The sequence below is a fragment of the Capra hircus genome, chromosome 17, assembly GCF_001704415.2.
Source record: "Capra hircus breed San Clemente chromosome 17, ASM170441v1, whole genome shotgun sequence".
In the NCBI taxonomy this organism is placed as follows: domain Eukaryota; kingdom Metazoa; phylum Chordata; class Mammalia; order Artiodactyla; family Bovidae; genus Capra; species Capra hircus.
In genome coordinates, this window is record NC_030824.1 from 24,610,775 (window position 1) to 24,635,468 (window position 24,694).

Below are 24,694 nucleotides of genomic sequence, written 5' to 3' on the forward strand. Positions count from 1 at the left end.
TGCGGAATCTAAAAATAATGATATGAATAAACTTACTGACAAAACAGAAGGAGACTCACAGACACAGAAAGCAAACTTATGGTTAACAAAGGGAAAAGACAGAGAGGTTTAAACTTGGGATTAACATTTACACACCAGTAGCTCAGGCTTCCCTGGTGGCTCAGAGGTTAAAGTGTCTCCCTGCAATGTGGGAGACCCGGGTTTGATTCCTGGGTCGGGAAGATCCTCTGGAGAAGGAAATGGCAACCCACTCCAGTATTCTTGCCTGGAGAATCCCATGGATGGAGGAGCCTGGCAGGCTACAGCCCACGGGGTCGTGAGGAGTCGGACACGACTGAGCGATTTCACTTGACTTTCAGGTCAGTGGTAAAAATCTGCCTGCTAATGCAGGAGACGCAGGAGACATGAGTTTGATCCCTGGGTCAGGAAGATGCCCTGAAGAAGGAAATAGAAACCCACTCCAGTATTCTTTCTTGGAAAACCCCATGGACAGAGGAACCTGGTGGGCTACAGTCATGAGCTTGTAAAGAGTCAGAGAGGACTGAGCTACTGAACAACAATAAATGTATGAAATAGAAAACAGCACGGATCTACTATACAGCACAGGGAACTATATTCAACATCTTATAATAACCTATAATGGAAAAGCATCTGAAAAAGAATATATATATATATATTTAACTGTATCACTTCGCTGTACACCTGAAACACTGTAAATCAACTATATTCCATTTTTTTAAGTTTTTAAAATTTTTTAAATAAAATAAAAATAAAAAGAAAGGTGCTGAGGAGGGATGAGCAGAGGTCACCTTGTGACTGATGGGAGAGAAAGAGGTCCAGAAACTGAGAGGTTATAGTTCTTGGAAGAACATTCGGTTGAAAAGGTGGAGTGAGACAAAGATGAACCTCCTAGGGACACAGGCAACCATGGGAAAGTGAAGATACAGGCTTTGGAAGCAGCAGTGTGGGAGGTAACAAAAACCAGCGACTCCATCTTTCTGCTGCAAGTAAATGGATGTTGGAGGGGATAGACCCCCCCAGGGAAATCCAGTTACAGCTGCAGGCAGTCATGCTCACGCAAGCAGCAGGAGACGAAAACAGGCGCGCTGGGAAATAGCAAGGGGCAGGAGAGGATCACAAAGCACTTTGGGGATGAGAGCACTTGAGGGGAGATGAATGAACATTCAGTTTCGCTGCAGCTGCGATTCATGGAGCTTCTACTCTGAACCAGGAGCTGATCTAAGCCCTTTGCTTTCTTCTTCTTTCTAAAAGCTTATCCAGTTCTCATAACATCCCTATGAGGTGGACATTGCTATCCCCGCTTGGTGCACAAGGGAGCTAAGGCACCAAGAGTTAAGTAACCTGAATAAGTAGCCTCCACGTACCAGGTGAAGGAGAGGGATTTGAGCCCAGGTGGGGATGCTCATGAGCACTGGACCACACTGATCCCCGCACCCCCAACACGCTGCATTCTTTTTCTGAAGAACAAGGCCCTGCAGCTTTCCTGGTCCTGAGAGCTGTCAATGGGTTCAGAAATGCCTCCAGTTGGGAGGAGTGGGGATTCTGAGAGACCTGGGACAGTGTTCCTCGGGCTGTGGGCCACAGATACAGTCTTGGGGGTGGTCTATGAAAAAAAATGGTATAATTTTGTGAAATCTGAAAAGAATAAATATGAGCATATTCTGTGCCTCCTTACCACTCAGTACTGAATTTTTTTTAAGTATTTATTATTTATTTATTCGGCTGTGTTGGGTCTTAGCTGTGGCATGTAGACCCAGTCGCAGCATGTGGACCTAGTTCCCTGGTCAGGGATTGAACCCAAGCACCCTGCACTGGGAGCCCGGAGTCTTAGCCACTGGGCCACCAGGGAAGTCCCCATACTAAATTTCAGTGTCTGCATTTGTGTGTGTGTGTGTGTGTGTGTGTGTGTGTGTGTGTGTGTGTGTGCACTGACTTGAAGAATTACCCATCTCGACTGCCCCAAGATAATGAAAAGATAACAAAGTCTAATGTAAATGGTGTTTTCATGCACAGTGAAAGCCACACACCTTCACGTGTGCTTAAGAATCATAGATTTTGTAGGAGTTTAAAAGAGATCAGGAGTTGGAACGTTGAATCAACTTTCAGGCAACTGTCAAAGGGCATTATACTTACAAAAAAAATTCAGTTTAAGTAAAATTGTATCATCTGACACATTAAGTTACAATAAGTTTGGATCTTGAAATTTATTGTCTTCACTCATTTGTTTCTTTCTAATCTGTTCATTCATGTTGGCTTTATGGTTTAGAAAAGCTGTAAACATTTATAAACTAGTTTTATCACTGGGCACATGTAATTACATTATGAATATAAATATATAATCATATTATGTTCAAATATACTAAAGGCTATGTTGTGTAATGTGCAAGTCTAATAAAATCATATTATGTAAGAATGATGTAATCATCAATTATAATAATAAATAGTAAAAACAATTAAAGTCAACACTGGGATATGCTTGATAATATTTTTCTTTCTGAATGGTCTTCCTGAGTGGTTCTAGGCTAAAGGCATGGACAGGGAAGATGAAGTGATTGGAAAAGAGGAAGGCAAGAAAGGGAACAAGAGTGTCTGACAGTGAGCCTAGGGTGAAAGCCGCAAGGAAAGAGGGAAGGGATAAATACCGAGTGGAAGGAGCTTCCTCTGCTCCTGTCCAGGGTCCTGATCATTGCTGAGCCCCACTCCTGCTCCCTGTGGTCAAGCCCAGGACAGCTCTTGAAGTCATCACAGGCTTTGGAGAAAACGTTGGAACTCAGAGGACCTGGCTTTGCTAACTAATTCCAACATATACCAAGTGTGGTTCTGGTCAAATTCTTTAATGCTCTGTGCATTCCTGGCAATTTAAATGAGATACAAAATAGATAACTAATAAGAAACTTCTGTATAGAACAGGCAGTTCTATTCAAGACTTTGTATTGGCTTACATATGGGGAAAGAATCTAAAAAAGAGTGGATATATGTGTATATATAAATGATTCACTTTGCTGTACACCCGAAACTAACACAACATTGTAAATCAACTCTACTCCAATATAATTTTTTTAAGAGATAATGCATATAAGCACACTTCGCAATCTGTAAAGGGCAATTCGAATGTGAATAATTGTTTTGCCAATAAAGGGGCTGCCTCTGTTTTCCTATAATGCTCTGGGATTCAGGGCAGGGAGAGATAAATCTGCATCTCCAAGTCCCCTTCTGCATTCAGAAAAATCCATAAATGTGCATTTGCTTTCCCTATGATACATGCAATTCCTTGACCTGTTTGATATTCAGGCATCGTCCATATGCCAATAATGCAATTACAGAGAAGCATACTGTGCCATTTAAAAGCTATTTTTCTAATATAGGTTAGAGACCAGCTGAAATGGAAAAATATAACACACTAAGCAGGTTCTAATGTAAGTTCATGACCTAGAGAAACATTTGCATTTGAAAAAAGCCTTCTCTCAGTAATTGTATTTCATTAATTTATAAGTACCTACAATGTGCTAGGGCTTCCCTGGGAGCTCAGTTGGTAAAGAATCTGCCTGTAGTGCAGGAGAGCTGGGTTCAATCCCTGGGTCAGGAAGGTTCCCTGGAGAAGGAAATGGTAACCCACTCCAGTATTCTAGCCTGGAAAATCCTATGGACAGAGGAGCCTGGCTGGCTACAGTCCATGGGGTCACAAGAGTTAGACACAACTTAGCAACTAAACCACCACAACAATGTGGGCTTGGTCCTACTAAAGTCTGTTGAAAATAAATTTAGTGAAAATGATGCTTGGTTCCCATTGGTCACTATCATCAGAACCCAGGCTGCCTCCAAAGATAGCTCTTCTCTACCAAAAACAGTGGGATTGTGTTACAGAGGAGAGCCAACTTTAACTCCTTGTCGGATCTGTTTCTTTTACTTTAACTTTCGCTTCCCACTGTTTTTGTTCACTAATAGGATACTGTTCATACATAATGGCCTGCCTCAGGGAACCCTGCCCCTCTGCCTGAATGTTAAACCAAAATGCTTTGTTCAGGATCCTATCCACCTACGGATGACTACAGGAGGGAAGTTTAAACAGAACTAGCATATAACCCAGTAATTCTGCAGGAGGAGAAGGGGAAGACAGAGGATGAGATGGTTGGATGGCATCACCAACTCAATGGACATGAGTTTGGGTGAACTCCGGGAGTTGGTGATGGACAGGGAGGCCTGGTGTGCTGCGGTTCATGGGGTCGAAAAGAGTCGGACACGACTGAGTGACTGAACTGAACTGAAAGCTATGGTTTTTCGAGTAGTCATGTGCGGATGGGAGAGTTGGACCATAAAGAAGGCTGAGAGCCAAAGAATTGAAACTTTCAAATTGTGGTGCTGGAGAAGACTCTTGAGAGTCCCTTGGACAACAAGGAGATCAAATCAGTCAATCCTAAAGGAAAGCAACCCTGAATATTAATTGGAAGGACTGATGCTGAACCTGAAGCTCTAATACTTTGGCCACCTGATGCAAAGAGCCAACTCATCGGAAAAGACCCTGATGCTGGGAAAGACTGAAGGCAGTGGGAGAAGGTGGCGACAGAGGATGAGATGGTTGGATGGAATCACTAACTCAACAGACATGAGTTTGAGCAACCTCTTGGAGATAGTGAAGGATGGAGAAGTCTGGTGTGCTGCAGTTCATAGAGTCACAAAGAGTTGGACATGACTTCGTAACTGAACAACAACAACAAAGATATATACCCAAAAGAATTGAAAACAGATGTTCAAAGAAATCCTTGTACATATATGTTCACAGCAGTGCTATTCGCAATGCCCCAAAGATGAAAACAACCCAGAGATGGACACAGCAGTCTCTCCAATGAATGGCATATCATTCAGCCATAAAAAGGAATGAAGTACTGACATACACTACAAGGGGGATGAACCTCAAAAACAGCATGCTAAGTGAAAGAAGCCAGGCATGAAAGGTCACAGACTGATATGAAAGGTTCATGTCTGATATGAAACATATCAGAAGCCAGGCATGAAAGGTCACAGACTGATATGAAAGGTTCATGTCTGATATGAAACATAAAAAATAGGTAAACCCTCAACTTTAAAAAATTTGTCACCAGTCCCTCCAGCAACAGAACCTGAAGTGCTATGAGAGAAGAAAGGTTATTCCCCAATCATTTCTCCATGAGGTTCTCCTGTTGGAAGAGTATCTCCCTCATGGAGAGCCACTTCAGACAACTGGTCTCCTAGGTGCAAACAATGCTGCATTTGGTCCCCAACCAATAAGCAGCAGACTCCACTAGTGCCAGGGGAAAAAGCCGAGACCTATTCCTGCCAAAGGGACTTTCAGAGACACTTTTTCTGTACATGACTTCAGGATAACCTGCTGAATTTAGAACCAAATTCCTGCAAAAATGCGACTCTTCCATAGGCTTGTTCAGGGTACACAACGCATAAGAATTAAAAAACCATATCCCACCTACTTCCCTCAAAGAAGTTAAAGAGGGCTTGTAATTAAAATATTTATCCAATAGGCAGTTAAGAATAAAAAAAGAACCAAATATAGAAAAATGTATTCCAGGAAATCATATCAAGGATTTTACTCAGTGATGGAACATCACATTTGAGCACAGAACTTGCCAGCTTGTAATTGGAAGGACAAGTTATCAGAACTTTGTTAATGTAAAAGATGAGCTGCCTAGGATCCTTCTACAAAGAACACAGCAATAAAATACATATGTGTGTCGTTTTTACAAAGCTTTTGATTTTTCAAGGGGTGGTTTATTATTATTGTTACAAATTGGCACCACTTCCTCAAAAGCTTTGGTGTCCTACACTTCTGTCAATCTACAGCCTTTCTTTCCTTCACCTCATTTTAAATTCTTGCTCATGGAAACTTTTGAGTTATGTGAGCAAATGGAAACAGTGATGCTGCTAACTGGTCCAACCAGGCAGAGTCAGCCTATAAACTTGGGCAAACTGAATAGCCAGTCACACAGTAAGACCAAGTTTCACCCCCAGAAACTGACCACTCTGACTGATCATTAACTAGATTTGCCTTATGACTGAGGGACCTCTGTTGCTGCTGCTGCTGCTGCTAAGTCGCTTCAGTCGTGTCCGACTCTGTGTGACCCCATAGACGGCAGCCCACCAGGCTTCCCTGTCCCTGGGATTCTCCAGGCAAGAATATTGGAGTGGGTTGCCATTTCCTTCTCCAATGCATGCATGCATGTTATGTTGCCTCGGTCATGTCCCACTCTGTGTGACCCTCTGGACAGCAGCCCACCAGGCTCCTCCATCCGCAGGATTCTCCAGGCACTTCTAGGTGTTCAAAAATACATATTTGAGTTTAGGTTTGAATGTCTTTTGTTCACATTGTGTTACATCTCTTATCATAGAAAACAGACAAAATTTCTTTCCCACCTCATTGTTTCCGATTTTTTTTTTTTTTTTTTTTTTTTTGGCCATGCTGTGAAGCGTGCAGGATCTTAATTCCTTAACCAGGCACTGAACCTTTGTCCCCTGCAGTGAAAGCGTGGGATCTTAACCACTAGACCACCAGGGAAGTTCCTGGATGTTTCAGATATTTTTAAGTTAGCCTTTTATTTTATTTTATAACTACAGGCAGTATTATATTAGTTTCAGATGTATAGCATAGTGTTTTGATATTTTTATACGTTATGAAATAATCACGGCAACAGGATTGGTTATAATCTGTCATGACACAAAGTCCTTACAGCCTTGCCAACTCTATTCCCTATGTGCACATCACATCCCTGTGACTTGGTTATTTTATATTTTATAACTGGATGCTTGTACCTCATCTCCCTCATCTAATGCATCAAGCGTCCGAACCCCCACCCTTCTGGCAAACACCCATTTGTTCTCTGTATCTATGAGTCTCTTTTTATTTTGTTGTTTGTTCGTTTGTTTTTTGAATTTTATATATAAGTGAAATCATACAGTGTTTGTCTTCCCCTAACTGACTGATTTTACTTAGCAGGCTCATCCATCTTGCCACAATGACAAGGTTTCACACACATTCTTCAGTTTAAAAAGTTAACAAAGTTTGCATCAATAGATGGATGAATGGAGAAGATTTTTAGCTGGAAGTGAAACACACACATGCTTCCCAGGTAGTGCTAGTGGTAAAGATCCCGCCTGAGGCAGGAGACATAAGAGACACAAGTCTGATCCCTAGGTTGGGAAGATCCCCTGGAGAAGGAATGGCAACCCACTCCAGTATTCTTGCCTGGAGAATCCCATGGGCAGAGGAGCCTGGCAGGCTATAGTCCATGGTGTTGCAAAGAACTGGACATGACTGAAGCAACTTAGCGTGCATGCAAAACATACACATACACACAAAATTGCACAAATCATAGGTGTACAGCTCTGTTACTTTTTACAAAGTGCAAATATCAGCACAATCATAGCTCAGGTCAAGAAACAGAACTTTTCAGTAGCTCCAAAATTTCTCTCCTGCCTTCTCCCAATCAAGATTCTCCCAAAAGGTAACCACTAATTGTTTTGCCTGCCTGCTAATTTTATATAAATGAATACAAATAATTGACAGAAATAGGGGTGTGGAGTACTGTCAGACAACTTTAAAGGAAAAAGAATTGTTCTTGTAGATGATTCAATTGTGAGAGACATCTCACCCATAATCAATTTACTCAAAGAATCTGGTGCGAAAGAGGTACATATTCGTGTAGCTTCACCACCAATTAGATATCCATGCTTCATGGGACTAAACACACAACAAAAGAAGAGCTTATTGCCAATAAACCAGAATTTGCGCATATTTCAGATTATCTAGGAGCAAACAGTGTTGTATATCTGTCAGTAGAAGGACTGGTTTCATCTGTACAAGAAGGAATAACACTGGAAAAACAGAGAGTGAAAAAGCAAGACATTATGGTTCAAGAAAATGGGAATGGTCTGGAATGTTTTGAAAACAATGGTCATTGTACAAAGGAAGATATTATGGTTCAAGAAAATGAGAATGGTCTGGAATGTCTTGAAAAGAATGGTCATTGTATGGCTTGTCTGACTGGAAAATACCCTGTGGAACTGGAATGGTAGCTGCCAGGGGCAGACATCATATTTCAGGACACAAAAGCTGGTGAAGCAGTTGTAGTGGGTATACCTTCATTTACTGTTACTCAGTTGGTACGGTGTGAAATGCCACGTGCTTGTAAGTTCTGAGATTTTTTTTTCTGAAAAGGATACCAAATTGCTATGATTTATTCAGTAATCCTGGATAAATACTTTGGTATTATGTAGGAACTTGGATGATCTTTTCAGTTTTATTCAGTACTGTTATTTTTTAGAGATCATGTACATTTCAGATCATCAGCAGTAATGTAGCAGATAGGTGAATTTCTGTTTTAGAGAGGATTGCCAGGTATTATACTCCCACAGGTTCTTAGGAAATTTTGTGGAATGTTTAAGAGTTACTGAAATTCATTTATGGAATATTTTCATGGAGAAGGAAATGGCAACCCACTCTGGTGTTCTTGCCTGGAGAATCCCAGGGACGGGGGAGCCTGGTGGGCTGCCGTCTATGGGGTCGCACAGAGTCGGACACGACTGAAGTGACTTAGCTTAGCTTATGAGAGAAGGAGAGATAGGGAGGGAGGGAGAGGCATGAAGAGGAGAGAGGGAAAATGGTTTCTGGGGCTGGAGTGGAGCTCTCACCCATAGACATTATTTTTGATCAAAAAATCACCCCGTGGTTACTGCCTTCAGAAATGAAGGTGTTCCCAGAATAGGTTGACACTTTTAGTCCCTATACTTAATAATGATTGACTCAATTTATCTCAAAATAGAAGCTCAAGAAGAAAGAGCAAACTCTTGCTTGATTTTATGAATCCTCCTCTGGGAGTGGTTCCCAGAACGGCTTGAGAATTCTATTTAAGCATCAAAAAATTCATAATCAGTGGAACCCTCCTACACCATTGACGGGAATGCAAATTGGTATAGCCACTATGGAAAATAATATGAAAGTTCCTCAAAAACTAAAAGTAGAACAACCAGATGACCCAGCAACCCCACTCCTGGGCATATATTTGAATAAAACTATACTTCAAACAGGTACATGCACCCCAAATGTTCACAGCAGCACTCTTCACAATAGCCAAGACAAAGAAGCAACCTAAATATCCATGGATGATGAATGGATAAAGAAAGATGCGGTCCACGTATACAGTGGAATAAGAAAGAATGAAATAAAGCCATTTGTAGCAACGTGGATGGACCTAGAAAATATCATACTAGGTGAAGTAAGTCAGAAAGAGAAAGAAAAATACCACATGATACCACTTGTATGTGGAATCTAAACTACAACACAAACCAACATATCTATGAAATAAAAACAGACTCACAGACTGATGGTTGCCAAGGGGGACGGTGAGGGAGAGGGATGGACTGGGAATTTGGGATTAGCAGAGGCAAACCAGCATATATAGGATGGATAGACAACAAGGCCCTACTGTATAACACAGGGAACTCTATTCAATATCCCACAAGAAACCATAATGGAAAAGAATATATGTGTATAACTAAGTCACTTTGCTGCACAGAAGAAATTAATACAACATTGTAACTTCACTATACCTGAATTAAATTTTAAAAAATTCACAAGCATGCTCCAATTACATGATTGTATCTGGACTTTCATTTATTTGGGCTATTTATGAATTGGCTGACTTTGGCAATAATCTATCCCCCAGCCCATCTCCACTACTGGAGTCCAATATGGTAGCCACCAGCCACATTTGGCTGTTTAATTTTGAAGTTTACTAAAATCAAATAAAATTCCAGAATATAGCTCAATTACTCTCCTCTTGAGTATGGACTGGGCTTAGGGACTTGCTTCCAGAGAATGCATTCCAGAATATGCTTAGAGAAGAACAGCAACTTTGCAGTGAAAGAACCTGGAAGACACCATCTTAACCAAGAGATCAAGGTCACATCACAGTCACATTGTGAGAACATCATCATATTGACATCATAAGCCCCCTGATGTGATGAAATAAGAAAGGTACTTCATCTCTGTTGCACTTTCTCCAAAAACCTATAATGCCAATCTAATCGTGAGAAAATCCCAAACTGGGGATATTCTCAGATTCTGAGAAACTGTCAGAAATCTGAGTAGACTAAGAAAGCAGATGACTAGATGCAGTCATAGAGTCCTGAGGGGGATCCTGGAACAGAGAGATGGGATAGCACCAAAGCAATCTGTGCCCAGTTGTAGCTACAAATGATGTCAGCTGTAGTTGTGTATTTGCAAATCTTGGAATTGGTCCATGGAATACTTCAGGGCAGATAGGAGGGTATGGTTTACCTTACTGACTTTTCCCTGAAAGTCTTGCCTTCTGCCTCTGTAACTGACATTCCTAGGGGTAGACTTATCTTCCAAGAATCCCATTTGACACTGGCGATGCCGGTTGTAGGATGCTGGACTAGGAAGTAGGAATCACATCCAAAGTATGAAGTCAGTGGAGATACAGAAAAAGCAGATTGAGACTAGACCTCGGAGCCCCCCAGCCCCCCACCAGCCAGCTGTATTGCTGTCAGCAAATTACTTAACCTCTCCGTTTCCCTGCCTCATCTGTAGAAATGAGCATCATGACCCATATCCCCTTGCAAGGTTATTGGGAAGATTGAAATAAACAGTTCATGTGAAAGATCCCGGTAGACATGAGAAAGAAAACAAGTGTAAGTTTCTGATGTCCCTGTGCAGAATTCTCAATCCAGGCTGTATAACACATATGGTATATTTCAAATTTGCAAAAGAAAATCTTTTCCTTTCGCAAATTCCCCAGCCTCAGGGAACAGAGGAGCCATCCTGATTTCTTTGGATGGAGGAAATGAGATCGCCTCCCTGTCTGGCATGGAGAAGTCATTAGAGGGTCCCTGTCTGTGCTCCAAGCTAAGCCCAGATCATTTTTTAAACTTCCCGTTTTGCTCAGGCTGGACTCAAGGTGAGAGTCTTGCTAGTTTCAAGCATATTTGCTCTTACTCTGTTTCTCTCCAGATCAGATATCCACAAATCCATTTTTACTCATGCAGGATCACTAGCCTCCAAGAGCTGACAAAAGCAAAATGCATGCCTATAGAATCCTTCCATGTGGAGGGGAAAGCCTCAGGATTTCTCAGGATTATACGAGGGAGATTATTCAAAATGGCATCATATGAGTGAAATTGCCCCCAAATGTTTTATGTGACCCAAGTTATCTAAATAGTCATCCACATTTAAAACTGGGAAATTAAACATTTAAAAATGAATATTTACATTGTCTGGTGAGAAAAATTAGAGACTTTGACAATCCTGGGTCTGCATTTTCATATGACCACACTTAGTCATTAACATCCACGCTTCTTTTTTATCTTTAGTCCCAAGTGTCCTTATTCATCCTTGAGCTTCTCAGGAAACTGCAGCTCAGAGAGATCAGATGACTTAAGGGAGGTCACACTGCTGGTTCATGTCAGAGCCTGAACCTCCATCCATGCATTCAGAGCCCATCCTCTGCACCTGCCACCCTCTCCCCTCCCAAGCAGGAGACTAAGGCCGCACGCACATTAGTACACAGTACTGTGAAAGCATCCCGTCTGTGCCACCCTGCAAGCCAGAGTCTACACACTTGAGCTTTTGAATGTCTTCGCTATAGTAAGCAAGCACATTTTCCAAAGTGGAAAAATAGATTTTACAGGATTTGCATCAATAGAGTGAGTCACGAGCGTTACAGGCAGCTGAGAACCCAACTGATTTTACATGCTCTCGAGTCAAGGGCAGTTATAAACTTGGCTTCTCCCTCCCATTCTTCTTCTATCTTGTTGTCAAGAGATCGTGTGGGGGCCACCATGCTGTAGTACCAAGTAAGGAGGGGGCCATGCAGGGTGAGCCTGTGGGTGATAAAAGGGGAGGACGTGCCTGTGACCCTGCAGACTCTCTGCAGCTGGCTGTCATTTACCTTCTGTGACCTTCTTAAACCAGGCATCAGCAAACCATGCCCCACAAGCCAAATCCAGCTTGCCTCCTGTTTTTGTGAATAAAGTTTTGTTGGAACACAGTCATGCTAACTCTTTTACAAAATGATTTTTTTTTTTCCAGAAGCAGTTCTGTTGCGCACAGCAGTGCATGGTGTCTGTGACTCAGAGATGCTGTCATGTCCAGTGGACTGAGATCTAGGACACCAGAGATTCATGAACAGAGAGCAGAATGAATCTATATCTATAGTGACAGAGATTTTGTAAATATATACACATCTATTGTTGAATGTTTTTTGTTGTTGTTGTTTCCTTCTTATTTCCCTTTACCATTAGCCCTTGAACAATTCAGGGTTGGGGCACTGACCCTCCATGCCGTGGAAAATCCACATGGAAATTACAGTTGTCCTTCCTCCACACATTCCCTCCATATCCACATGGTTCAGACTCCTGTTGTTCAAGAAGCTATACAGTATTCTCTGAATGTTACATAGAGAATCAAAGAAGGAAATAGAGATTTCTAGAAAATGTGGTCAGGGAAAGTGGCTCTGAGAAGAGGTGTCCAAGCAGAGACCTAAACGCAGTGAGGGCTCAGGGTGGACATCTTGGGGAGGGACATCCAAGCAGAGGTGATGAAATTGAGCAGGACCCTGTGGGACTCCTGGACATGGAAGCCTTCCTAATCAGGGAAGGGAGAGGATGCAGAGACAAGGGAGGAGCAATTAGGAAACAATAGTACAGTCCATCCTCAAGGAAATCAGTCCTGAATATTCATTAGAGGGACTGATGTTGAACCTGAAGCTCCAATATTTGGCCACCTGATGTGAAGAACTGACTCACTGGCAAAGACCCTGATGCCGAGAAAGATTGGAGACAGGAGAAGGGGACAACAAAGAATGAGATGGTTGGATGGCATCACTGACTCAATGGACATGAATTTGATCAAACTCCTGGAGATGGTGAAGGGCAGGGAAGCCTGGTGTGCCACAGTCCATGAGGTCACAAAGAGTCAGACACGATTGAGCGATGGAATGATGAGTGCAGCCTTGGGACAAGGTCCTGGTTCCCCTGCAAGGGATCAGTTCAGTTCAGTCACTCAGTTGCTTACTGCTGGGAAGAAGAGCTATGACCAACCTAGACAGCATATTAAAAAGCAGAGACATTACTTTGCCAACAAAGGTCTGTCTAGTCAAAGCTGTGGTTTTTCAAGTAGTTGTGTATGGATGTGAGAGCTGGACTATAAAGAAAGCTAAGCACTGAAGAACTGATGCTTTTGAACTTTGGTGTTAGAGAAGACTCTTGAGAGTTCCTTGGACTGCATGGAGATCAAACCAGTCAATCCTAAAGGAAATCAGTCCTGAGTATTCACTGGACTATCCTTCAAGGGATACATACAATATCTTTGAGCTCTTTCACAGATACTGAAACCTCAACAAATGGAAGATGTTAACATTCTTCATTCCAGAGAAGATCACAATTTGATAACCTCAAGAAGTTCATCAAGAGACCAGCTGAAGCCAGATTAAAGGAGTGCTGGCCCCGCACACATCCTGATCCTCATCAGCAAAAGTGAAAGTGAAAATGAAGCTGCTCAGTCGTGTCCAACTCTTTGTGACCCAGTGGACTGTAGCCTACCAGGCTCCTCCATCCACGGGCTTTTCCAGGCAAGAGCACTGGAGTGGGTTGCCATTTCCTTCTCCAGGAGATTTTCCTGGCCCAGGGATTGAACTCAGGTCTCCTGCATTGTAGGCAGACGCTTTACCATCTGAGCCACCAGGTAAGTCCTCCTTATCAGCAAGCCTGCCCTTAAATCATTGTTATAAAATTCCCCACAAAATCCCTCTGGGTTGGGATACAGTTTTGAGCCATTAGCCCTACTGTGGCCCTCTTTGCCTGACAAAACAATAAAAGTATTTTTTTCTACTTCACCCAAAACTTTGTCTCCAAGATCCAATTTGGCACCAGTACACAGAGGCTGAGCTTTCAGCAACAGTGCCTGCAAGTGAAGAATCCCCAAGAGCAACACCAGGACAGACAACAGGGAAAGTGTTGACAGCCAGGCAGCCAGGTGTAGACTATGGCAGGAGCTGGGGTTTTACTCAAAGGCTGATGGAAAGCTTTAAAGGGTTGAGAGCCAGGGGGTGGCAACATCTGCCACAGGTTTAGAAGGATCACCTAGAAGAGGATGAACAGGGAAGAATGGGAAGTGGGGGTTAAGGGAGGGACCAGGTACACCCACTGGAGGTTAGTGCATTTGGTCAGAGATAAGAGGGTGGCTGATTTAGGGATGAAGATAGAGGAAGTGACCAGGGGCTGCAGGATGGTCAGGGACCCCAGCACAGGCACATTTTCCATGAAGCCAAGTCTCTAAACTTCAAACCACGGCCATCAATTCTTTACTCAAACCTGACAACAATTTTTATCATAGAGTATCTGCTTAATCCCTTGCTTTTGAAAACACACATAATCCTGTTGCTGAAAAAGAAAATAGCAAATTGAATTTGAGAACAGAGGGTGGTGGATGAAGAAGAGTTCTTGAACTTCATGTTCTCAAAGAATTATTAAAGGAATAATCCTGTTGTCAGAAAGGATTCACTCTGCATGACAATCACATTCTAAAACCCCAATCACCAGGCCCAAATAGATGTCTGCTCTCCATAGCTTCCTTGTGACTCCAGAGCATAATTTGACTTCACTAATGCTATTTGATCTCGAAGACAATGAGTTTCATCCACTGGGACCCCAGGGTTTCCTATGGGATTTTTTTCTTTTTGTTTGAAAAAGGGAAATAGCCTTTCTGTTGTTAAGTAGGAACAAAACTGATTTATAAAGATGCTTCAAAAGAAGGGGAAATCATAGTCTGCTCTGTCATTATTCTTTATTAATCTGTTAAAACACCCCTGTGAAGCTGGGTACTTGGTGTTTGGACCTGGAGCCATCACAGATCTGTGGGAGGGCATGGACTAGTGAACCTGTCATTTCTTCACATATAGAATGGCGTTGATGCCATTTCCCTTTTTCATCTCTCAGGGTGTTGATGATGAAATAAGGATATGTCTGACTGTCTTTCTGCAGTGCCTGGATCCTTTCTACAGGCCCTAAAGACCCTGTGTTTAGTCTTCAGTCCTCTGTGTAAGTCTGTAAGGCTCAGGCTGAAAGATGGAAAACTACATTTCCCAGCCTCCCCAGTAGAGGAGGCACTGGAAGGAAGTGGCAAGTAGGGGTGAAATTTGCTCAGTCCTATCTGACTCTTTGCAACCCCATGGACTATACAGTCCATGGAATTCTCCAGGCCAGAATACTGAAATGGGTAGCCTATCCCTTCTCCAGGGGATCTTCCCAACCCAGGAATCGAACCGGGGTCTGCTGCATTGCAGGCGGATTCTTTACCAGCTGAGCTACCAGGGAAGCCTGGATAAACATGAAGGCAAAATATAATTGCAAGAATGAGTTAGTTTCTTTGAAGACCTATAGACATGAAGATAGAGAGCAGAGGCATTAAATACACATTTTAACACATACAAATAAATATATCATATATTAATAGGGCATCACCGGTGTTTCAGCAGTAAAGAATCTGCCTGCAAGAGCCTCAACAAATGTAGGTTTGGTCCCTGGGTCGGAAAGATCCCCTGCAGAAGGCAATGGCAACCCACTCCAGTATTCTTGCCTGGAGAATCCCATGGACAGAGGAGCCTGCAGGCTACAGTCCATGGGGTCACAACAAGCTGGACATGACTGAAGCAACTTAGCACATACATCATATACTAATATACTTTTGTATATTCTATATAATTTTTCTTTTGAAAGTAATAAAATTCATTACAGCGTATTTAAGAGATCTTGAAATGATAGAAAAGAAAAATCAGCTGTATTGTCCCCACTCAGAAATACCACTCTCCACTTTACATTGTACTCACTGTCCGCAATTTTTTCTCTCAGATAGTTATTACTAAATACTCATGTCTTTTTATTTTTGCAAAACTAAGACTATATTGCATGCAGTGTTTCAAAACTTACAATGTTGCAAGGATTTTTGTAAGCCACAAACTATTCTCCTAAAATAGAATTTGTAATATCTGCAGCCTGCATCAGGGTCACGCTGCCTGCTGGCTCTGTGGTCTGAAAGGGTACCAGCAGAGAGAACAGTGGGGGCCATATAGGGGCCCTGGGGACTTCCCTGGTGGTCCAGTGGCGAAGAATCTTTCTTCCAATGCAGGGGACACAAGTCAAATCCCTGGTTGGGGAACTAAGATCCCACATACCACTGGGCAACTAACCCATACACCGCAACTACCGAGCCTGCTTGCCACAACTAGAGAAGCCCTATGCAGTAACAAAGATCCAGCATGCGGTAACTGACAACCTGATGCAGCCAAAATAAATAAATAAATTTTTAAAAAAGATTTCAAGCAATTCCGAACTTTAAAAAACAAAACAAACAAAAAAACCAGAATAACCATCAAATATCACATCAATAGCAGAAAAGGGACATATTATTTTAAAAGCCCTATGAAAAAGCCTTCTTTCAAGCTAACGACCCCTATCTCTGTATTAGCAATAGACGTCACTTTATCACCAGCACAGGCACGCGAGAGCATGGCTGTTTTAATTCTTCTATACAGGCGTCAAACTGTTATATTCTATGTCATCATTCTTCTCTAGTTTATGATATTGTAGCAAAACAAAAAGCCACAGGATTTGGGGTTCATCAAAAAGGGCTTAGTTCTGTTCTCAGCACAGTGACTTGGTGGGAAGAAGAAAATTCCACAAAGCTTGTGTAAAGAAATAAATGAGCAGCACAAACACAGAGCATCTTCTCCTGGAGCAGAGTCTGGTCCCCTCCCAGGACACACCTGAGTCACTCCTTGTTTCTTTCTGTTGACTTTCTTTTTTCAGGCAAAGATTAAGAAACCATGAGCATCCTTTTTTTTTTTTTTTTGCCTCAAAAGCAATCTCCTTTAGGGGCAAAATTAAGTTGACTATGTCCATAAGAATGATGGTTAGTTAGAGTCTACTGGCTGAATAAGATCTGTGGATCTCTTAGTCCACAGCGTTTTTTATTTGCTTCTTTTTTTTTTAATTATTTTTATTTTTGGCTGCACTGGGTCTTGATTGCTATGCAGGCTTTCTCTAGTTCTGGGAAACAGGGACTGCTTTTCCTTGCAGTGAATAGTGGCTTCTTTTGTTAAGGAGCATGGCTTCAGCTGTGGTTCATGGGCTTAGTTGTCCTGCAGCATGTGAGCTCTTCCAGGGCTAAGGATCTCACTCTTAACCACTGGTCCACCGGGGAAGCACTTGTTGGTCTTTTTGAGCTATTTGCCAATCCTTCACAAATCAAAACAATTCACATAAAAATATGAATTTCTGTCTTCTCCTGAAAAATTGGAAGTGCTGGCACCTGTGGTGGGTTAAAGGCGTAAGGAGGCCAGCCCTGTGAAATGTGATACCCATCCTCTGATTTACTCTGACTTCCACTAATCTCTACTGTCTCCCCAGGGCTGAGGATGAAGAGAGGACCAGTGGTTATGTATCATCACACTTGTGCTATTATCTTTCTCATGTTATGGAAACATTTCCCTACATCCATACTTTCACAGAGATGAGGAAAATGAAACGCAGACTGGAGATTATTTCTTGTGTCTGCATATCTGCTATGATATTCTTTCTGTGTCTTCTCTATTATATTTTTTGAATGAAGATGTTTCTGTTTTTTTCTCTTATAGAGCAAAACTCTCAGGATGGTTAAGGCTCTTTATAATGAAGACAATAAAAATATTTTTTAAAGTATATGTACATTTCTATGTGTGGGCTTCCCTGGTGGCTCAGTGGTAATGAATTTGCCTGCAAATGCAGGAGACATGGGTTCAATCCCTGGGTCGGGAAGATGCCCTGCAGAAGGAAAAGGCAACCCACTTCAGGATTCTTACCTGGGAAATCTCATGGACAGAGGAGCCTGGCTGGCTACAGTCTGTGGGGTCGTAAAAGAGTCAGCTATGACTTAGCAGCTAAACAACAATAATATTCCTATGTAAAGACTTTTCCAAACTTCGAGTTTCTTTCTTATTACTTAGTTTTCCAGAGAAATAACGGGAAGAAAAATCTCTTGACCACAGTTGTGTGGACACCCCCGATTTATTAGTATAAAATTCAGTTGTAATATGGAGACCAAAGGCAGATGGTTTTCTCACCATCATATTTTAACACCTTGTTAGCAGACTCAGTATAATATTAATCAAAGGTCTACATTTCATGTTAACATTGGCTGCAGAAATTGCTTTCCAAAAGCTTTCCATGGGGAGGCCTTGGGACTTAATAAAACCCAACAGAAGCAATCATGGCCTGCCAACAAGGTGTGGAAGATTTCATCGTTCCCCGCTGCAGGAGGGAAATGAAAAGCCTGATTTACTCTCTCAAGTCAACGGGAGGATTCAAGATGCGGCCACATTGTTAGCTGTTCCCAACTGGCTCTCACCAACTCTCTCCCAATGCTGGAGGATCTCTGAGAAAACATGATCACAGAAAACTGCTCAAGCTGCTTCCCCCTCTCAAGCATCCTCTTGATTTTCTTCCCAGTGAAGACAGACAAAAGAAACTCACTATATTTCAGAAATACTCATTTAATTTGCAGGAGTTTTCCACTGAGAAGACCCAATGGCTCTTTTAGAGCTCCTTCCTTCTGCTAAATAACTGTTTATTCTGCTGTTGATGGTGCCCAGATCTTTCTGCTTGGGGCTCAGGATAATCATACCTTTTAAAGTATTTGTTTTATTTATTTGGCTGTACCAGGCCTTAGTTGCAACATACGAGATCCTTAGTTGCAGCATTCAAACTCTGAGTTGTGGCATGTAGGATCTAGTGCCCTGACCAGGAGTTGAACCTGGGCCTTGCATTGGAAACAAGGAGTCTTAGCCACTGGACCACCAGGGAAGTCCCAGGACAATCGTATCTTAGGTAGTAGCCACCATGAGCAGAATCACGTGCTCTGGTCACCCTTCGATAATTGGCCAGTATCTAAAAACTATCAAAGACTAAAAACCACTCTTCTTCAAAGGTTGAATGGAAGTAACAGAACAAGAAAAGTCCATGACTGGTTTCATTTGTGTCATGAAATGAAGGATTTGACCGTGAGTCATAGACATTCTGCAATGTGGAAGATACAAAGAACAAAGTGGACGGAGGCAGGGTGCTGAGATCCATTCTGCTGCTGCTGCTGCTGCTGCTGCTGCTAAGTCGCTTCAGTCATACCCGACTCTGTGCGACCCCACAGACGGCAGCCCACCAGGCTCCCCTGTCCCTGGGATTCTCCAGGCAAGAATACTGGAGTGGGTTGCCATTTCCTTCTCCAATGCAGGAAAGTGAAAAGTGAAAGTGAAGTCGCTGTCATGTCCAACTCTTAGCGACCCCATAGACTGCAGCCTACCAGGCTCCTCTGTCCATGGGCTTTTCCAGGCAAGAGTCCTGGAGTGGGGCACCATTGCCTTCTCTGGAGATCCATTCTAGATCTCTATAATGTCTGGTTTCCTTTTTCGCCACCTCTTCCTGGTTTTTCTCCTATTTCAGTTCCACAGATGAAGCAAAGAATGTGATCTCTCATCAATTAGACTACAGAATATTTTCAAATGTTCTTTTTTTATCACTTCCATGAAACTTAAGATTCTGTTCACATCCATCTCACCTTTAGGACTTTGACTCAGGTAAGAACCCTCTTGGGAGACCAACTCTTGGTTGGCAGCTGTGTGGTGAGACATCTCTCGGAGGACTTTTGGAAAATTGACTGGATGCTGATGATTCTACAAAAGTATTTCTGGGAAAATTTATACATCTGTGCCAATAATTCCATTTCCCCTTTAATTGATTAGTTGAACGATCCTAGGAAACTTGTAAGAAGTGCTGACTGAGTACATTTTATTCAATGTGATTCCATTGTGGGGAGGACTGGCTGTTGGGTATTTTGTCACTTTCTGTAAAACTAAACCAAGAGTCAGCATCTTCAAATCCAAATCCCCTCTGATAGAGGGTCCAAGCAGACACCTGATGCCCAGTCTGGGGGAAAGCATGTGAAAACTTGGCCTTATTTATCTGTTGCTACAATGAAGAGATGAGACAGCATACATGGGCAAAGTAATTCAAATGCTTCACAAAACCAATCAAGCTGTAACTTAGATGTGGGCTAGAGGAAGAGAAAGGGGCTATATGCATGTTTATCCTGTACCAGGGAAGGTGTCTTCTGCCTCAATTGCCACTTTACATCATGCCCACCTATGTTCTGCTTCTCTAGCTGAGCTTTCTAAGGACCTCCAACTCAATCCCCTGAAAAAGTTTCCGTGTAAAAGATATGCAAAGATAAAAGTGAAGATGCTCACAAATCTTCCTTCCTCCAACAAAAACTAAAAGAGGAATCCAAGAGCACTGTATAATAGAGATGTCAATTTTCTGGTTTTGATAACTGTTGGTGGTTATAAATGGTATAATCTATTGGGGTAAGCTGGGTAAAGACACAAGATGCAGAAGAAATTAACACAGAAACTGTGGACAAAGTGTACACAGGAACTCTCTGTACTATTTTTGCAATGTCTATGTGAGTCTCAACTTACTGCAAAATAAAAAGGTTTTGAAAATTAAACTATAAAATGCAAGACAGAACATGGGCTGTTCTCTGCCAATTTGTCTGTGGTTTAATAAACACCTAAGGCAGGGTATTAAGTTCCGTAGGAGATTTAAAATCTGTGCAAGAGGTAGCCTCTGCCCATGAGGACTTTATGGTCTATCTGGGAAAAGAGAGTTCAGAAATACAGATGTTTAAAACTGGTACTTCAGTCATGCCTGATTCTTTGTGAGCCTATGGACTGTAGTCCACCAGACTCCTCTGTCCATGGGATTCTCCAGGCTAGAACACTGGAGTGAGTTGCCATGCCCTCCTCCAGGGGATCTTCCCAACCCAGGGACTGAATCCACATCTCTTTATACTAAAATATGTAACTAATGAGAATATAATGTCTACCACAGGTAACTCTACTTAATGCTCTCTGGTGAGCTGAATGGGAAAAAGGGAGAGGATATATGTATATGTATGACTGATTCATTTTGCTATACAGTAGAAACTAACATGACATGGTAAGGCAAATATACTCCAATAACAATTAAAACAAACAAAAAATGGGCTTTCCTGGTGGTCCAGTGGTTAAGAATCCGCCTTGCAATGCAAGGGATACTGGTTCAATTCCTGGTATGGGAAGAGCCCACATTCCTCAGAGCAACTAAGCCCATGAGCCACAACTACTGAAGCCCAAGCCCCTAGAGCCCATGCTCCATAATGAGAGAAGCCTCTGCAATGAGAAGCCCACACACCACCACAAAGAGTAGGCCCCACTTAGTGTAACTAGAGAAAGCCTCTGTGCAGCAAAGAAAGACCCAGCTCAACCCAAAAACAGAATTACAAAAATAAATAAATCTTAACAGAATAAAAACAAAAATGATGGCTTGCTATACTGTGACCTCAGAGAAAGTGGTGTTCAGGTGTCTTTCACTTCTGATCCCCGAATTATCTGACACACAGTGATCACTGAGTCAATTTTTATTGAGTGAGGGATTAGATAGGAATGAATGAAGATGCTAAGGGTTTACATGGAATCACATGGATCAGAAATTACAAAAAGGAGATCTCCAGGTATGGAATTCTACCGAGGAAATAGAGTCTCTGCCAGTCAGCCAAGCAAGTCACGTTTGTAGAGATAGTTTGGAACAGCCTGGGATCAGACAAGAGAGGGGCTTCAGTTTCAGAAAGAGAATTTATATAACTTTGTCATTTTCCTAGGACCCCACAAAATGTTTCCCATGATTTAATTAATGCATAATGTTTCTCACTTCATCTCTCCTGTCTGTGTTCATGTATACACATCCATAAGCACTCAGATGTTATACAATAAGGATTGTTAATTTAAAAAATAAACAAGTTTTGCATAGTTATTTTTAAAATAATAAAATGCAAAAATGATAATTTTGTTCTTTCCTGCCAATTATATTCCTGAATTATTTTTCTTGTTTTATTGCTTTGGCAAAGACTGCTAGTCTAATGAATGGTGAATTATAGGGGGATGTCAGCCCTGGTGACTACAGTTGTCTACTTCCAATTCAAGGAGATATGTATTCTTGACCCCCCAAAATTCATAAATATAGTCAAGGAAGAAAGACACCAGAGGAAATTGAGCAGGGTCTCCAATATGTAAGCATTCCAATGGGTCCCTCCAGTGTTGCAAGGACCTAGAGTAGGCTTCAAGTAAGATTTCCAGTTAAAGGTAATTCTTTTCTGCAAAAAAGACCTTATAGTTACCTTATAGGATTTTATTCATACATGAACCACCTCCCTGAAAAGATATCAAATGGTCTAGCAGTTTCATTTAATGTTAGCAGTAAATTATGAAACACAAGCTTAAAAGAAATAGCTTCAACTGACAGGAGTGCATCCAGTAATTTCAGGTCCCATATTAATTACATGAATCATTAAATCCTTGTTAAAGGAGTTTCCAAGGTATGAGTTGAACTGGATAATGGGCTGTTTATGCTAATAACTGCTTCAACACCTGTAAGATGTGTTCACTGGTATGATGCTAACACATGGCAGTGACATAAAAATCAATAGCACAGCCTCTCGTAAGTAAAAACGTAACAACTTAATGAAAACCCACGAAATTCACATCCTCTGAAATAATTTTGGTTAGTGGGGATGGGAAGAGTGGGCAGTGTGCAAAGTCTCAATTAAAAAAAATACTTAATGTGATAATCACATAAGCAGAATTAGCTTTGACACAAATTATCTCTTCTTTCCAAAAGTGATTTGATAAGTAAATGAATTCATGAAATAAAATTAGCATATTAATCTATTTTCCATGACAACTATACAACTGCAGTAAATTAGGACAAGATTTGTGTCTAAAATGTAAGGGGATATAATAATGGCAATAAAGATAATGAGAATATTTTTTTCCAAAATAGTACTCTACTAAAACATGACGTCTTAAAAGCTGTTGGTGAGCTGATAAGGAAATGGGCAATGTTAACCCTGACACTAGGAATTAATATGGCAAGGTCGTATTTTCATAACAAATCAGATTGTTGATTCTGCCTGTTTCATATAAAAGTTAGTTAGTGTTAGTCACTCAGTCGTGTCTGACTCTTTTCAACCCCATGGACTGTAGCCTGCCAGGCTCCTCCATCCGTGGAATTCTCCAGGCAAGAATACTGGAGTGGGTTGCTATTTCCTTCTGCAGGGGATTTTCCCCCAGGGATCGAACCTAGGTGTCCTGCATTGCAGACAGAGTGTTTACCATCTGAGCCACCTGGGAAGCCCCTGTTTCATATGAAAGTCAGTAGACAAATCACTGGTTAAAAAGTATTGCTTGTCTTTTGTCTGCACTGGTCTTTGAAATTAGTTAGAAAAATGCACCCCATTGGGCTTCCCTGGTGATCCAGTGGTTATAAATCTACCTTCCATTGTGAGAGACTCAGGTTTGATCCCTAGTCAGGGAACTAAGATACCACATGCACTGGAGCAACTAAGCTTGTGCACAGCAAACACTGCGGCTTCAGGCTCTGGAGCCCCTGCACCCCAATGAAAGATCCCACACGCAGCAACAAAGATTTCATACGTTGGAACTAAGACACAATGCAGCCAAATGAATAAATAAATATTTTTTATAAGAAGAAGAAAGAAAAGTGTGCTCTAAACTTGAAGGAACCTTCTGCCCTGCCCAAGGTGCTGATTAGAAGACGGACAAGGCCATTCCATTCTGTAGCAGTAGTTAATCGCTGAGTAGGTTTGCAGAAGGGCTTCCCGGGGGCACAGGTGGTAAAGAACACGCCTGCCAATGCAGGAGACATAAGAGATGCAGGTTCAGTCCCTGGGTCAGGACGATCCCCTGGAGCAGGGCATGGCAATCCACTCCAGTATTCTTGCCTGGAGAATCCCAGGGACAGAGAAGCCTGGTGGGCTACAGTCCATACAGTTTCAAAGAGTCAGACATGACTGGATCAACAACATACACAGATTTGAAGAAAACACAGAAAAAAAGGACAACATGCGTTTGGCTAGCTCCACACTACAAGCATTTGATAAAATCTAACTAGCACTAATATTACACTAATTAACACATATTGAATGCCTCTGTGTGCCAGCTTCTGTGCTGAATATTTTCCCAACATTTTCTCTTTAATATCGACAACAGTTATTACCCCAATTTTAATATGTAGAATTTAAAAGTTAGGGGTTAAATAATTTGACCAAGTTATTTAAACTTTACAAAGTTGTAGTTCTGGAACCTTAACTGAACCTGTCTCTTCCCCAAGCTCTACACCAAGATGGGGAGGCTGAGGAAACTATACCTAAATGCACTCAACTGGTGCTGGGATGTAGGAATATTGACAGTGTCTGCAATTTTAGGACTCTGGGTTTATGACACCACAGTAAAAGTTCCATGGAGGAAAGCAATCCATAATCACCCCCATGGCCAGCAAACAGCTCCTGTGGGCTAGCTCTGTTCCAAGTTGAGTGTATGAACAAGCGACAGTCTGTTAACCCCCTAACCTTGGGGAACACAGAGTTGCATGTGGACAAAAAGAGCAAATACATGTAATTACAAAGAACACCAGATACAGCAATTCTGATTTCAAATCCCTACTCCAACTCCTACTGGCTGTGCAATCT